The 14,938-nt window shown below is 37.0% G+C and overlaps 1 protein-coding gene across 9 annotated transcripts in view; it reads left to right on the forward strand.

The window, feature by feature from the left end:
- Window positions 1–14,938, forward strand: part of LOC136850794 (tyrosine-protein kinase CSK-like) — a 280,335-nt gene that overhangs the window by 21,052 nt on the left and 244,345 nt on the right. For 2 of the 9 annotated variants that reach the window (XM_067124807.1, XM_067124799.1), the window contains exon 2: window positions 978–1,034. The exons of the other annotated variants lie outside the window; for them this stretch is intronic. The gene's annotated coding sequence lies outside the window, so the exon portion shown is untranslated. The remainder of the gene's footprint in view (window positions 1–977; window positions 1,035–14,938) is intronic. 9 annotated transcript variants of the gene reach the window in all.

Below are 14,938 nucleotides of genomic sequence, written 5' to 3' on the forward strand. Positions count from 1 at the left end.
GGCTAAATTAACGAAAGACATGAATTATATCAATTAATTCCTTTAAAATAGTTTTAATCAGGTAACCTATTTCTAACCTTATATTTCATTCAGCCGCAGTGACGTCAGCGTGTAAGAGAGTAGTATTTTCGGAATCCCTAACGAGTCCATTCATAAAGAGGCGCCGTGAAGCGATTCTTTTCACTCCCCATAGAAAAACCCCGAAACTCTAATGTGCTTTAGCAGTGCCATCTGCATATGGATGGCCCCTTTACCCTTTCTGATTTGCCTCCATCAATTCTCCTTCTCCTTCTCTCTCAGGTGTCAGGTGTCGTGACACCCTTGCTCTTAAAGATCTGGGTGGGATCGGTCCTCGCAAACAGGTGTTTGTGTCATTTTCATTTATTTATTTATCTTTTTTTTTGGTTTGTGTCGAATGGTGGCTAAGGTATTTTAGGTGTGTTTACGTTGGTGCTTTCTGTTTTATGCTTTTAAAAGCATTTTGGTGATGTTTTATAGATTTTCCTAACTGTTCAGTTGTATGTGTGGTTGTATCACTTGTCGTGTGGTTATAAGCATGTGTGGCTGTTTGTGTGTTGTACAGTTGTCATAGAGGCACTGATATTTAAGTGTCTGCTGTCTTTGAGCAATGCTGTGTGCTTGCTTCAGAGATTACCACTTCGACGTGCTCTTGTTCCTGCTATTTTGGTATTCCCTTTAATATTTTTTAAGGAAAGTGTCGTGATGAGTTTCGACTCATGTTAATGATACGGCAACATTTAAGAATGCTTAACTACGTATTTAAATTCGTAGCCTTTTCGTATTTTTTTACGTGTATTTTTCTTCGTGGCTATGAATGTAAACATGTAGCCAATGCAAGGTAGCCAAGGTTTTTTTTATTTTTAAATAAAATGTGCCTTTTTCGTTATATATAACTGTTTGGATGCACTAATGTTGATGTATTGCTGTAACTAAAAATTATTTTCCTTCTTTCACAGGTAAGCTGCACATATCTGCAAGGACTTAAATTGAACAGTCTCCCGCCATAGAGCTCGGTAAGTTACACATCGATATGCAAATAACAATTATTTTTTATCACACTAGGCGCATTTAGTATATTAATATATATATATATATATATATATATATATATATATATATATATATATATATATATATATATATATATATATATATATATACATTATATATACATATATATACATTATATATACATATATATATATGTATATATATATGAATACACACATATAAATATACCTATATATGTATAATGTGTATGTGCTTGTGTTTATATTGCCATACTGCATACCACTGTAGAGCGAATTCGTTTTCTCAATATTGATTTAGTTCTTTGACATTTATGCTATTGACTAGTTAACCAGACTACAGAGTCGTTTTTATTTATTTTTTTTTTTTTTTGTCTCTTTGTGTGTCTGATTCCAGGATTTAACCAGTCTTTGCATTTACGGGCGACGCGTGTTTTCTGCAGTGCCAAATGCTGACCACGTACACTGTATTATTTACGTGTTTCTGAACTGTATCGTGTTGGTGACGAGGCCGAATCAAGTTTGTGTGCTTGTGTATTTATGTAATTTTTTTTAATGTTCCTACTAATGAACACTATATTCTTTGGAAGCTTGAATTTCAAGACAATGGCCCCTGTGGACTTGTTCCATATGAATAGGGTTCATCTTCTGAATAATAATAATAATAATAATAATAATAATAATAATAATAATAATAATAATAATAATAATAATGTGGAGAAACAAATCTACAGTTATGTATATGCGCATGTGTTTAAAGATAAAATAAAATCCAGACATAACTGTGGATTATTTTCTCCATTTGAAGACTCATGCTACTGTGAGTATTTTGTAATAATAATAATAATAATAGAGAAATAAATCCTAAGTTATGTATATGTGCTTATATTTGAAGACAAAACATATACATAACTATTTTTTATCAGTTTTAAGACTCATGCTATTATGAGTATTTTTTAATAATAATAATAATAATCTAATTGTCGCCATTTGATGAGGTTGAATTTCATAGTAAGCAACATGAAAACTGTATGTTTAGTGTTAATTATGATTAAGAATACTCTCATACTTACACTTGAAGGTTGGTAAGTAAAAGGTTAATAAGTCTTCCTTGGCACCGAATTTACGGACTTACGGTATTTATGCTTTTAATATCGTGCGTCCGAAAGTGTGTTACGTTTTTCACGTAAATAAAAGTCTATTAAAATGACACCGGAAGGAAATACTGTGTAGGTTACGTAGGGTCTTTCTTTGCAAATTAATTTGGTTACTTGGCCTAAATGTTGTGTGAGATTTACTTGATGTTGGAGAGAAATGTCTGAATAGATAAGGGCAAACGTTCATTTTAAGATTGAATTAATTACAATATCGGCTGACTCCCAAGTGGTGATAATAATAATAATAATAATAATAATAATAATAATAATAATAATAATAATAATAATAATAATAATAGTAATGTAATGTATATATATATATATATATATATATGTATATATATATATATATATATATATATATATATATATATATATATATATATATATATATATATATATATATATATATATATGTATATATATATATATATATATATATATATATATATATATATATATATATATATATATATATATATATATATATATATATATATATATATATATACACACAGTGTTCTGGAACACCGTAAATGTTGTCTTGCATAATGTTTTCTTGTTACTTTCTCCAAAATCTTTATTTTGTTTCTTAGTGTAGAGAAAGTGACAGGAAAACATTATGCAAAATACCATTGACGGTGTTCCAGAACTCCGTAGGCGGAGCCCGAGACTCTTATTCATTTATTTATTTATTTACTTATTTATTTATTTATTTATTTATTCATTTATTTATTTTCGTAATCTGCATCGTGGAATATTAAACGTTACGAGTATACTATCGCGTGCTCTGCTCACGGCGGTAGAATTTACAGCGGTAAATGACTGTGATCGGTTGTACACTAAATGTGCTTATAGCGTGCTCGGTAGAAGTTCATGAAATGCTTTAAAAGTCTCTCTCTCTCTCTCTCTCTCTCTCTCTCTCTCTCTCTCTCTCTCTCTGTCGAACGGTACCATGGAGAGAGTGAAGAAGGAAACCTTATGGGCTCTCTCTCTCTCTCTCTCTCTCTCTCTCTCTCTCTCTCTCTCTCTCTCTCTCTCTCTCTCTCTCTCTCTCATACACTGATACACTGTATTGCTAAACCTGAGTCACACTGCATTGAATTGTATTGTTCTTGCAACAGTTACAAAACGTCTTGTATCATGATCGACGATTAAACACAATCTTGCAAATGCAATCAGGTGCATAGTTGATACCTCTAGCACTTATTGCAACTATGTTCAGGTGTAGACTTTAATGATGGAATCAACATGAGCGCCTTTTAACAACCAATAACATCGGCATGAAAGATTAGCAAATTGTTAATTATTTGGAATCACATTTACCTAATTAGATTTGGTTATATTTATCAAACAAAACTCATGATTTTGTGGAATGCGAATGGAATATAAAATTTAGGTCGACAGCCAAGCACTGGGACCTATGAGGTCATTCAGCGCGGAAAGGGAAATTGAGAGCAGAAGGATTTAAAAGGTGTAACAGGAGGAAAACCTCGCAGTTGCATCATGAATTAATTGTTAGGAGAGTGTTGAGGAAATTAAGATGGGAGAAAGAGAATATGAACGGAGGTGCAGTAAGAGGAATGGAAGGGGTTGCTGCAGAGGACCTTAAGTAATGCCTACAGTGCACCGCTTGAAGTGCGCTGACGGCACTACCCCTCTACAGGGGGGTGTTTTGAATGTTGTGTCCTCGTCGTTGACATCTTGAATTCGCTTCGATGATTTCATGGCTTTTTAGTGTTTAAAGGGTTAAATGTATATTTAGCAAAAGGAAGAACAACACCCGGAAGCTGTTGTTCTTCAGGTCATCGAAACATAGAACACAACAGCAGGGTTGTTGTCGTCTTCAGGAGAATTATTGGTCGAAAAAGGGGGTCTTGGTTTAAGGGCTCGCCGGCCCCCTTCAACCCTTCCTCGCGTTTCCTTTTGTTATTGTGAATATCAAAGAGTCTTTTTGGTATCCTTTTTCTTATTTTTTTTTTTTTTTTTTTTGGAAAGGACATAAACCGTTTGATGTGGAGGCAAGAAAATGTCCTGTATTTTATGTAACATTTGTAAAGCATTTTGTATACAATTTGTAGGGACGTCTTCCTGGTTAAGTATATAAATTCTCAAATTCGTTACTAGAGTTTATAAATTCATATTATGAAACGTTTTTAAACTATATTATGGGGCTTTACTTGAACGGCCTATTGTTTTTAAATTCGTTGTTTTGAGTTCATGAATCCACATTTTGCAAACGTCTTTCAGTTCGCACTTTCAGACTTGTTGTTAAGCAATCTGTTGTTGTTGTTAAATTCGTTGTTTTGATCATGATTTGAGTCAGTAAGTTCATATTATAAAACGTCTTTAAAGTCGTATTATGAAACTTAATTGAGCGAGGTGTTGTTTTTAAGTTCGTTGTTTTGACCAGTGGTGTTTTGTTCGTCAATTTTCTTGTTTTCGAAACTCGCTGCTTCTCTCAATAAAGACAATAGCTTCCAAGGTGTAGTTTCTCATTTTTCGTGAGGAGGGCCGTCAGAGATTTAGGGAGGGGGGGTGGGTGGGTTTAGGATGACCATCTTTGGATGACCCACGTCATATCATCATCACAGGTGCTTTTACCTGTGGTTTGATAGGGCTTGCATTGTCGGAGAGAGAGAGAGAGAGAGAGAGAGAGAGAGAGAGAGAGAGAGAGAGAGAGAGAGAGAGAGGTATTTACATACCTCTAACAATGCTGAAGGCACAAGGTCACCCGCTTGCGCTCACACTTCTACTGCTCTCCCCCTCCCCTCCCTTCCCTCCCCCTTGTCTCCCTATTCCCCCTTACCTCCCCCCACTCTCTCTCTCTCTCTCTCTCTCTCTCTCTCTCTCTCTCTCTCTTGGTCTATTACCCAAAGACCCGTTAGCCATCCGAGTTTCATTGTCTGATGATGTGGAGTCTGTTTTTTCTTCATGAATTGTTAATGAAGTTCTATTTATGTATTTTTTTTATAATTCCTCTAGAATTATTAATGAAATTTGTTTTATGTGTTTTATATTTTTTTTCTTGAATTATTGATGAAATTGATTTGTGTACGTTTGTGTTTTTTTATTTGGTATTTATTGTTTGTTTTTGATGGTATTAATTATTTTCCTTTTCTTTTATCTATCATAGAAGTAGGACCGCGGTGAAAGGCATTGTTTTTGAAATGTGACTCTCTCTCTCTCTCTCTCTCTCTCTCTCTCTCTCTCTCTCTCTCTCTCTCTCTCTCTCTCTCTCTTGGTTACATGCAGTGTACAGTATAATTGCATAACACACGCACACACACACATATATATATATATATATATATATATATATATATATATATATATATATATATATATATATATATTATTATATATACATATATATATATCTATATACTGTATATACATCATATATATATATATATATATATATATATATATATATATATATATATATATATATATATATATATATTATATATATATATATATATATATATATATATATATATATATATATATATATATATTATATATATTAACACACACACATTTGCGTATTAAAGAGCAGATATATTAAGAATATATGACGAAAAGTATCAAATGCATGAGAGAAAGAAACTTGGAGTCATAGCAGCACAAAAAGTATTAACGCACACAAGATATAAGATAGAGAAGGATATATTAAATGCACACAGACCTCGAGTCTTTTTGACTCAGGTAGTGGGATTAGCTTTTGCTCAAAAGATATATTATATATGTATATAATCACGGTGTGATAAAAATTTCATATATGTATAAATATATATATATATATATATATATATATATATATATATATATATATATATATATATACATTATATATAAATTTCTGACACATCAGGATCGAACCCAGGTCTTTCAATTGAAAGGCAAGGGCGCTGCCCACTAGGCCATATGTATATGGGTCTGTATCGAAGAAGTGACATTTTATTGTGGTGATATAACGATGAAGTGAAAAAGTAACCAAAAATTAAACAAATTATTAAATTTCATATAAAAAAACAAATAGAACCACCGAATTGTTAACGTATTTTAAATATTCGTTGGATGGTTGTCACTCCTTTGAACCGCTTCTGTATGTATATTATATATATATGTATATATATAATAATATATTTATATATAGAGGGTGTGTGTGTGTACGCATGCGCTTAGAAATTATGTAGGCCGTAAAAAGTTTTCTCGTGAAAGTTTAGTGTCCGGTACTTCAATGAATTTCTGTTAATAGCATTTAAAATGAAAATATGATGGTGTTTTCATCCTGATAACGATCGTCCGTATCTGATGTTTTTAGAAGTCTGTCCTATAAAGAGAACGAAGGCCAATTGGTTGACTATAAATTCCTAATGTACAGTTTTATTTATATCAGTTATTCCTTTTCATACCCGTTTATATCATCAGTTATATTCCATTTCATGCCCTTTTATAAGTTATATTCTTTTTTCTGTTTTTCATGCTTAGATCGTGATTTTTCCCTAATTGAGAGAGAGAGAGAGAATTTTATTTGAAATGAGGGGCAGTACAGGGTCGTAATGTGAGTTTCATTTTATTTTACAGTTATTTAAGTTGTATGTTTTACGCTTATTTTGTTCGTTTAAAAAGATTTTAGCTTTTAGCTATTTTAGCTTTTCGTGATTTCTGTTGGCAAAATGAAAAGATAAAGTCGTTTGGTTTTACGTTATTTTATATATTAAGTAAAAATGCGCTGAAGTTTTCTGTACATCGTATTTTCAAGGCCACTGAAAATAGAGCTGTCTTTCGGTGGTCTCGGTTATATAATGCTGTATGAGCCGCGGCCCATGAAACTATAACCACGTTCCGTTGGTGGCCTATCCTATATCGTTGCCAGGAGCACGATTATGGCAAACTTTAACCTTAAATAAAATAAAAACTACTGAGGCTAGAGGGCTGCAATTTGGTATGTTTGATGACTGGGGGATGGATGATAAACATACCAATTTGCAGCCCTCTAGCCTCAGTAGTTTTTAAGATCTGAGGGTGGACAGAAAAAGTGCGGACGGACAGACAAAGCCGGCACAAAAATTTTATTTTTGGAAAACTAAAAAAAAAAAAAAAAACAGACTCGTGTAAGAGGAGTGCCCCAGAGGAAAAGAAGATAGCTCAGAATTGCATTATATCCTCTTAAAGTTTTAGTCAAGGATGAGATACTGTGTGTAATAAATTTGTATATTTTCAAATCTTTTTATGGATAGAAAGCCATCAGCACTCTGAATAATTACAGCTATACAACAACTTATCTTCAGAAGAACCGAACGAAAATATGGAATAGATCTTCAAAGTATGTTTAATGTGATTCATATTAGACAATTTAAAGTAAACTTTTGTCTTAGATTAGTGACTTCTCTTACACAATCTGTGTAGTATGTGTTTATGTCTGTGTGTTTGTGTGTTTGTCAGTGTATTTTGATTAATCATAACGTCTTAACTTCTGGATCAAGGTTGAAACATTCCGCGCAAGAAACTTCCACATTTTTAGTGCCGTTTAAATGCAAGGAAACTCATTTCTAGCTTGAGTAATATTATCAGTTTTATAAAAAACGGCTTCAGTATTATCAATACAACTTCTGTATTATCAATGATATCAAACACAGCTTCAATACTAGCAGATACATCAGTTTTAACAATATTATCAAATATTCAATATTATCAAGTACAGAATCACTATTATCAAATGCAGCTGTTTAACCAGACATCTCTAGATGAGTCCAAAGAAACTATTTTGATGCAATTTTATTTTGTATTCACTGCAAAAGAAATTTAATTTATTTTGGAGTTAATTCTTCATTAGATATTTAGTAAAAATAAAAGATTTTACGGATTAGAAATGACTGTAATGAGCAATTTGAAGGAAAAAACTGAAGAAGAAAGAGAGTGACGTGTAACACCCGTAACGTTTTTTCCCATTTCCGTCGTATGTTGTTGTTAGCGATTGGCTTCTCAAGTTTCACTCTTCACTGGCGAGAGGCGCGCGCTACGCTGCGCGGGTCAGGAGGGCAGTCGAAGGATTCCCTGTTGAAACGCGGCTGCCAGTCGTGAACTGGGTCCTTCATCTTAAGGACTACTCTTCGGGTGTTTCATTGACCTCATGCAAATCAACGTTCCAATACCTATCGTCATCATCGCCATTAATAAATAATGTGGCCTCAAGGTAATAAAAACATAAATTTCCAAGAAATTGATAAAATGGTAAAAATAAATTGACGATACGACATAAATTTTCAAGAAAACCAGCTTCCTTCACGAACTTCAAAATGTCCTCTCCGAGATACCAGGAAAGACGATAATTACCCTCTTCATCAATGAACTCTGAGAAGAAACGATTTCTAAAGTTTCCAAAGTGCTGCACAGAGACTGATGGCAATAATATAAAATACACTTTCCCTTGAATGAATTCTTGGCATGGGAGAATTATAATACAAACTGGGTAATACAGAGTAAAGTACAAAAATAAAAAAAAATATTTTAATCATCTGGAAAACAGAAATAAAGTAATAGAGAGTATTCTATTAATGGGAAATCAAGATGCAATGATTTTCTTACCAGATCTTCTAAGGAATCCTGCCTTCCTCTTCTGGAGAGGACACCCCCCCCCCTCAAGGGTGCCCTGAAAGAACTTGGCCTCCTTAACGAGCCTTTCGCCCTCACCCTTGGGGCCCTCTCCATGCCCGCTTCCCAGCCTGGCAGGATACCTGGCTTCTCTGAGGAAGCAGCCTCGGGGACGGACCCTTCCCTTCAAGGCTGTCCTCAAGAGACCGGCCAGCTTTGGAGGCTTTTGGGCTTCATCCTTGAAGTTCTTGGGCCCTCTCCAGGCCACTTCCCCAACCTGGCAGGATACTTGCCTTCCTCCAAGAAGCAGCCTCTGGGTCGGACCCTTCCCTTCAAGACTGCTTGGCGGCTTTTGGGCCTCATCCTTGAAGTTCTTGGGCCCTTTCCAGGCCTGCTTCCCCAGCCTGGTAGGATACCTGCCTTCCTCCGAGGAAGCAACCTGTGGGTCGGACCCTTCCCTTCAAGGCTGCCTTCAAGAGACTGACAGGCCTTGGAGGCTTTAGGGCCTCATCCTTGAAGTTCTTGGGCCCTATCCAGGCCTGCTTCCCCAGCCTGGCAGGATACCTGCATTCTCCGAGGAAGCAGCCTGTGGGTCGGACTCTTCCCTTCAAGGGTGCCCTCAAGAGACTGGCGAGCCTTGGAGGCTTTTGGGCCTCATCCTTGAAGTTCTTGGGCCCTTTCCAGGCCCGCTTCCCCAGCCTGGCAGGATACCTGCCTTCCTCCGAGGAAGCAGCCTCTGGGTCGGACCTTTCCCTTCAAGGGTTCCCTCGAGAGACTGGTGAGCCTTGGGGCTTCAGGATCTCCTCCTTGAAGTTCTTGGGCCCTCTCCAGGCCTGCTTCCCCAGCCTAGCAGGATACTTGCTTTCCTCTGAGGAAGCAGCCTTTGGGTTGGACCCTTCCCTTCAAGGGTGCCCTCAGGAGACCGGCAAGCCTTGGAGGCTTTTGGGCCTCATCTTTGAAGTTCTTGGGCCCTCTCCAGGCCTACTTCCTCAGCCTGGCAGGATACCTGCCTTCCTCTGAGAAAGCAGCCTCTGGGTCGGACCCTTCCCTTCAAGGCTGTCCTCAAGAGACTAGCCAGCCTTGGAGGCTTTTGGGCCTCATCCTTGAAGTTCTAGGACCCTCTCCAGGCCCACTTCCCCAGCCTGGCAGGATACCTGCCTTCCTCCGAGGAAGCAGCCTCTGGGTCGGACCTTTCCCTTCAAGGGTGCCCTCAAGAGGCCGGCAAGCCTTGGAGGCTTTTGGGCCTCATCCTTGAAGTTCTAGGGCCCTCGCCAGGCCCGCATCCCCAGCCTGGCAGGATACCTGCCTTCCTCCGAGGAAGCAGCCTCTGGGTTGGACCCTTCCCTTCAAGGCTGTCCTCAAAAGACTGGCAAGTCTTTTAGGCTTTTGGGCCTCATCCTTGAAGTTCTAGGGCCCTCTCCAGGCCCGCTCCCCCAGCCTGGCAGGATACCTGCCTTCCTCCGAGGAAGCAGCCTCTGGGTCGGACCCTTCCCTTCAAGGTGCCCTCAAGAGACTGGCGAGCCTTGGGGGCTTGTGGGCCTCACCCTTGTCCTTAGACTCCATACTGAGGAGGGCCTTTTCCTTGTTTTCTCGCCCTCTTCTGGATTTCCATTTCCATTGTCTTGATGCAATTGTCTGTTGGAAGTTCTTCTCATTTTAAATGATCTGCGTTGATATCCAAGTCCCTTTACCATACTCTTTGCTTTCTCTTACCCAGCTTTTCAAATATGACACTTGCTCTCTCTGAAGGCTTCTAGACGATTTGAAGCATCTCGGAGATTGTTCTTGGAGACTTTGGAGTTCGGCGCATGCCGAATGGCATTTTCTCTTGCCCTTCCAGGAGCCGGAGAGTGTGAAGATCTTACCGGATCCAGTCTGTCCGTACAGTAAAAAGCATGAAATGTACGTGCTGTGAATGAGTGGGCCTGAAGACTTTGCCAAAGGAAAAGCTCTCAGTTTTGTTCCTCCCTCCGTGACAGAGGGCGACTTCGATCTTACCGCCAGCCAGGAGCTTCATTGCCTGGATTCAGCGCCGTTTTTTCCCATCTCATCATTTGGAAGAACTGGCCTCACTCGACAAATGAATCTGATGTTTCCATCGAGTGTCTGTTTCTTGATCGACATCCTTCTCAAACGCTCTGCTTGAGCTACTGCATTTGAGGTTTGAATCATTAGATTCTCGCTGTCGTCCTCGAATTTTCTTACATCAGCCAGTCTTTCTAGTACACTTCCTGCCTGTTTTAAGTCCTTCCGCAGACTTTCTATTGTGTCTGCTAGCTCATCGATAGAGTTTGTCTTTATTTCCTCTGTATTGAGGCGCTTGCTTTGAGGATGGAGGTGAGTTAAGGGATCGCCCGCCATCATTAGCAAGGGAACAGTCTGCACCAGATCCTTGTTCAAGGGGTCGAAGTTCCGGCGAAGAATCAGGATCTCCTCTTCGAATTTCGCTGACTAAAGATGATACTGATCTTTGCCTGAAGACGCAGCTAACTTTTATAGCAAAGCAAAATGAAATTTCAAAATACGCCAATGCTAAGATTATTATAGTTATAAAAAGACAAATTTCATTGTTCAAATGGTAATGTTTGATAAGACGTACTAGGAACAGAATTAATGAGTTCATACGGAATGATTCTCTCTCTCTCTCTCTCTCTCTCTCTCTCTCTCTCTCTCTCTCTCTCTCTCTCTCTCTCTCTCTCTCTCTCAGGATTCCCAGATTCCAGGTTCAAAAGTCTCTCCTGTTTATTTATTTATTTATTTCTGTAAATGAAGACGAAATAAGGTTTATCAATGGCCTATGTCCAATTCTAAATTCGGGAATTAAAAGGATATTCAAGGAATGATGCAGATATACTGTACTCGAATAGGAAAAGGGAAATCCTCGCTCTCTCTCTCTCTCTCTCTCTCTCTCTCTCTCTCTCTCTCCGGGGTAAAATAGCTTCATTGCAACCGGGGTGCTGTTTGTCGCATAGTGCAGTCCGCTACTAGTGCTTTTTATTGCGGGCTAACACGCTTGCTAGGTGTTTTAACAACCTCTCTCTCTCTCTCTCTCTCTCTCTCTCTCTCTCTCTCTCTCTCTCTCTCTCTCTCTCTCTCGTTGCATGGATTGTGGGTGCGTCGGTGCTTGTGCTTGTTTGAGCTTTCCTTGTGTGGCAGTGAGAGGTCGGTGTTTATGTAATGTTTTCCTTATTCCGAATATCTCTCTCTCTCTGTATGTATATATATAAATATATGTATGTATGTATACATATGTATACACACACACACACACACACATATATATATATATATATATATATATATATATATATATATATATATATATATAATATATATATATATGTTGTAATACAAGAACGTTATATATTACTCATTTATATTTTAGGAAAATATTGTTTATGTGACTGCACTTGCTGAGGATGCTAGCTTGGAAATTATTATTATTATTATTATTATTATTATTATTATTATTATTATTATTATTATTATTATTATTATTATTATTATATTGTAGAAGTACTTGTTGCCGGAATGAAATGGCTCATCTTTTTTTTGATTGGAATAACGAAATTTTTGTTAGCGTAAATCGTCCGTTAAATTTAGGCTTATAGGTATGAATGAATTATACATAGGGAAACTTCAGATTTATTTATAGTGCCATACTAGTTAATTGTGCCAGTCTACAGAAGACGTCATTGGGTCTATACCTCTTTACTCTCTCTCTCTCTCTCGTCGCGTTTCTGGCGCGTGTTGGGTTGTATTAGGCATACGAGAGAGAGAGAGAGAGAGAGAGAGAGAGAGAGAGAGAGAGAGAGAGAGAGAGAGAGAGAGAGAGAGAGAGAGAGAGAATTAGCGACTCGTACCACGATCCCAAAATACCCACAGTGTTCCCTATTTATAAGGCCAAGAAAGTCAGTTGCTAATTCGAGAGATGGCACAGAATACCATGAGTGCCACTTTGAAGTGCTACCTCCCCCCTTCCTCCTCCTCCTCCTCCTCCTCCTCCTCCTCCTCCTCCTCCTCCTCCTCCTCCTCCTCCTCCTCCTCCTCCTCCTCCTCCTCCTAATGTAGGCACTAGAGCTCATTGCCTTTTCAGTGAGGGATAAGGAGTAAATGATGGCTATTTGCATAGGATTTCTCTCCTTCGTTGTATTTTTTTTTTTTTAAGTTTTCCTGTGGATTATCTTTTATCCTTTTTCCTTTTAAGTTTACTTTATATATTTTTTTTTGGTATATATGGTTCGTAGGTGGACAGCTTTCAAGGGGTGTGAATATGTCGTTTTGGATAATCTAAGGATTTATTTACATTTCAAATAAATATTTTCGTATTTGGCTGTATTTCTTTTTTCGTGTGTAAACTTGGATGCAGGCTCTTGTATGATGTACGTTTATTATCTCATGTTTTCGTGGTGTGATGTGTATTCAGATTTTCCTTAATATTTTTTTACGTTGCGTTTATACTCGTAATTCGTGTAGACGGCATATTTTCGAGACTGATAAATGAAATTATGTTTATCGTTATATTTAGCTTATTTTTTAGGATTTTTATGTCTGTTACATTTTATGTCAGGGTTTTGGTATTTATAATAGTTTATATTTTAGAGAGAAGAAAGGAAACTCATTACACACACACACACACACACACACACACACACACATATATATATATATATATATATATATATATATATATATATATATATATATATATATATATATATATATATATATATATAGCCTATATATCTTTAATTGCCTGTCTGTAAGTCTAAGAGTAAAATGATGCAGCAAATTGAGTTTTGATCTTTTTCTGATTCTTTTCTGGTATTATATAGATGAACTAGTAACTATAAAAAAGGTATCTGTTGATTATTATGGAAATTTTTGTCCTTTGGAGCTACCCAACGGATCCTAGCAGTGCAGCTGCGTTGCTTTCCGCCTTTTAAATTTAATCCATTCACTCGTATCTCTTCCGTCCTTGCTGTCCAGCTTCTTTAATTGTACTTGGCTTCATTGTTCACTTATTTTGTGTACGAACAAAGTTTTTAAGTGTGAGTGTTTAAATGTGCCTAGGTTGTTTTACTAAATAAACTGGTAGATTTTATAATAATAATAATAATAATAATAATAATAAAATTTATAATGGCATGGGTCACTAAATTGGTAAAGAAATCTTAATCAATAATAATAATAATAATAATAATAATATTAATTCACAAAAATCTCATAAGGCATGAGTCGCTAAAGTGGTAAAGAAATCTTCACCAATAATAATAATAATAATCTCATAATGGCATGAGTCACTAAAGTGGTAAAGAAATCTTCACCAATAATAATAATAATAATATAATGATAATAATAATAATAATAATAATAATTTCATCAGCTTTGAATCCCTCTTGAAAAATGCTTTTAAATTCACCTCAATGACTTTATCAGAAAAGGTCATTATGATCCATTTGGATTTCGAGATATCGCCCAGCTGATGATATTTTCTGCATCTCAAGTAGGCGCTTATGGAAGAGGGAAAGTGTGAGTGTGTGTGTGTGTGTGTGTGTGTGTGCGTGTGTGTGTGCGTGCGGGTGCTTTTACTGGGTGCCTTTCCTTTTACCCCTTGCTGAAAGGCCATAGGAAACTCTCTCTCTCTCTCTCTCTCTCTCTCTCTCTCTCTCTCTCTCTCTCTCTCTCCATAGAGAAAGAACCATTCTCTAAGCACTAATTCCCACAGGAGAGAACTATTCTGTAAACTCTCACTCTCTCTCTCTCTCTTCTCATGGAGAAAAGAACCATTCTGTAAGCTCTCTCTCTCTCTCTCTCTCTCTCTCTCTCTCTCTCTCTCTCTCTCTCTCTCTCTCTCAAGACGTAACCTCGTGACACTCACTCGCTAATGCGGTTACGTACGAACTCACAAACATACGTGGCTGCGCGCGCGCGCGATGTCGTGGAGGTTATTTCGAGCGCAATGCCACTGTACCAAAACAACCGCTCTCCGCTTCTTATTGGGTCGTGCTGCAGTAGAGTCTGTTTTCGAGTTCTGCTCTTTACTACAGTAGCAGCTGGATTAGGACGTTATTATTATTATTATTATTATTATTATTATTATTATTATTATTACATTTATTAAGTTAT

Source organism: Macrobrachium rosenbergii, chromosome 22, assembly GCF_040412425.1.
Source record: "Macrobrachium rosenbergii isolate ZJJX-2024 chromosome 22, ASM4041242v1, whole genome shotgun sequence".
NCBI lineage: Eukaryota > Metazoa > Arthropoda > Malacostraca > Decapoda > Palaemonidae > Macrobrachium > Macrobrachium rosenbergii.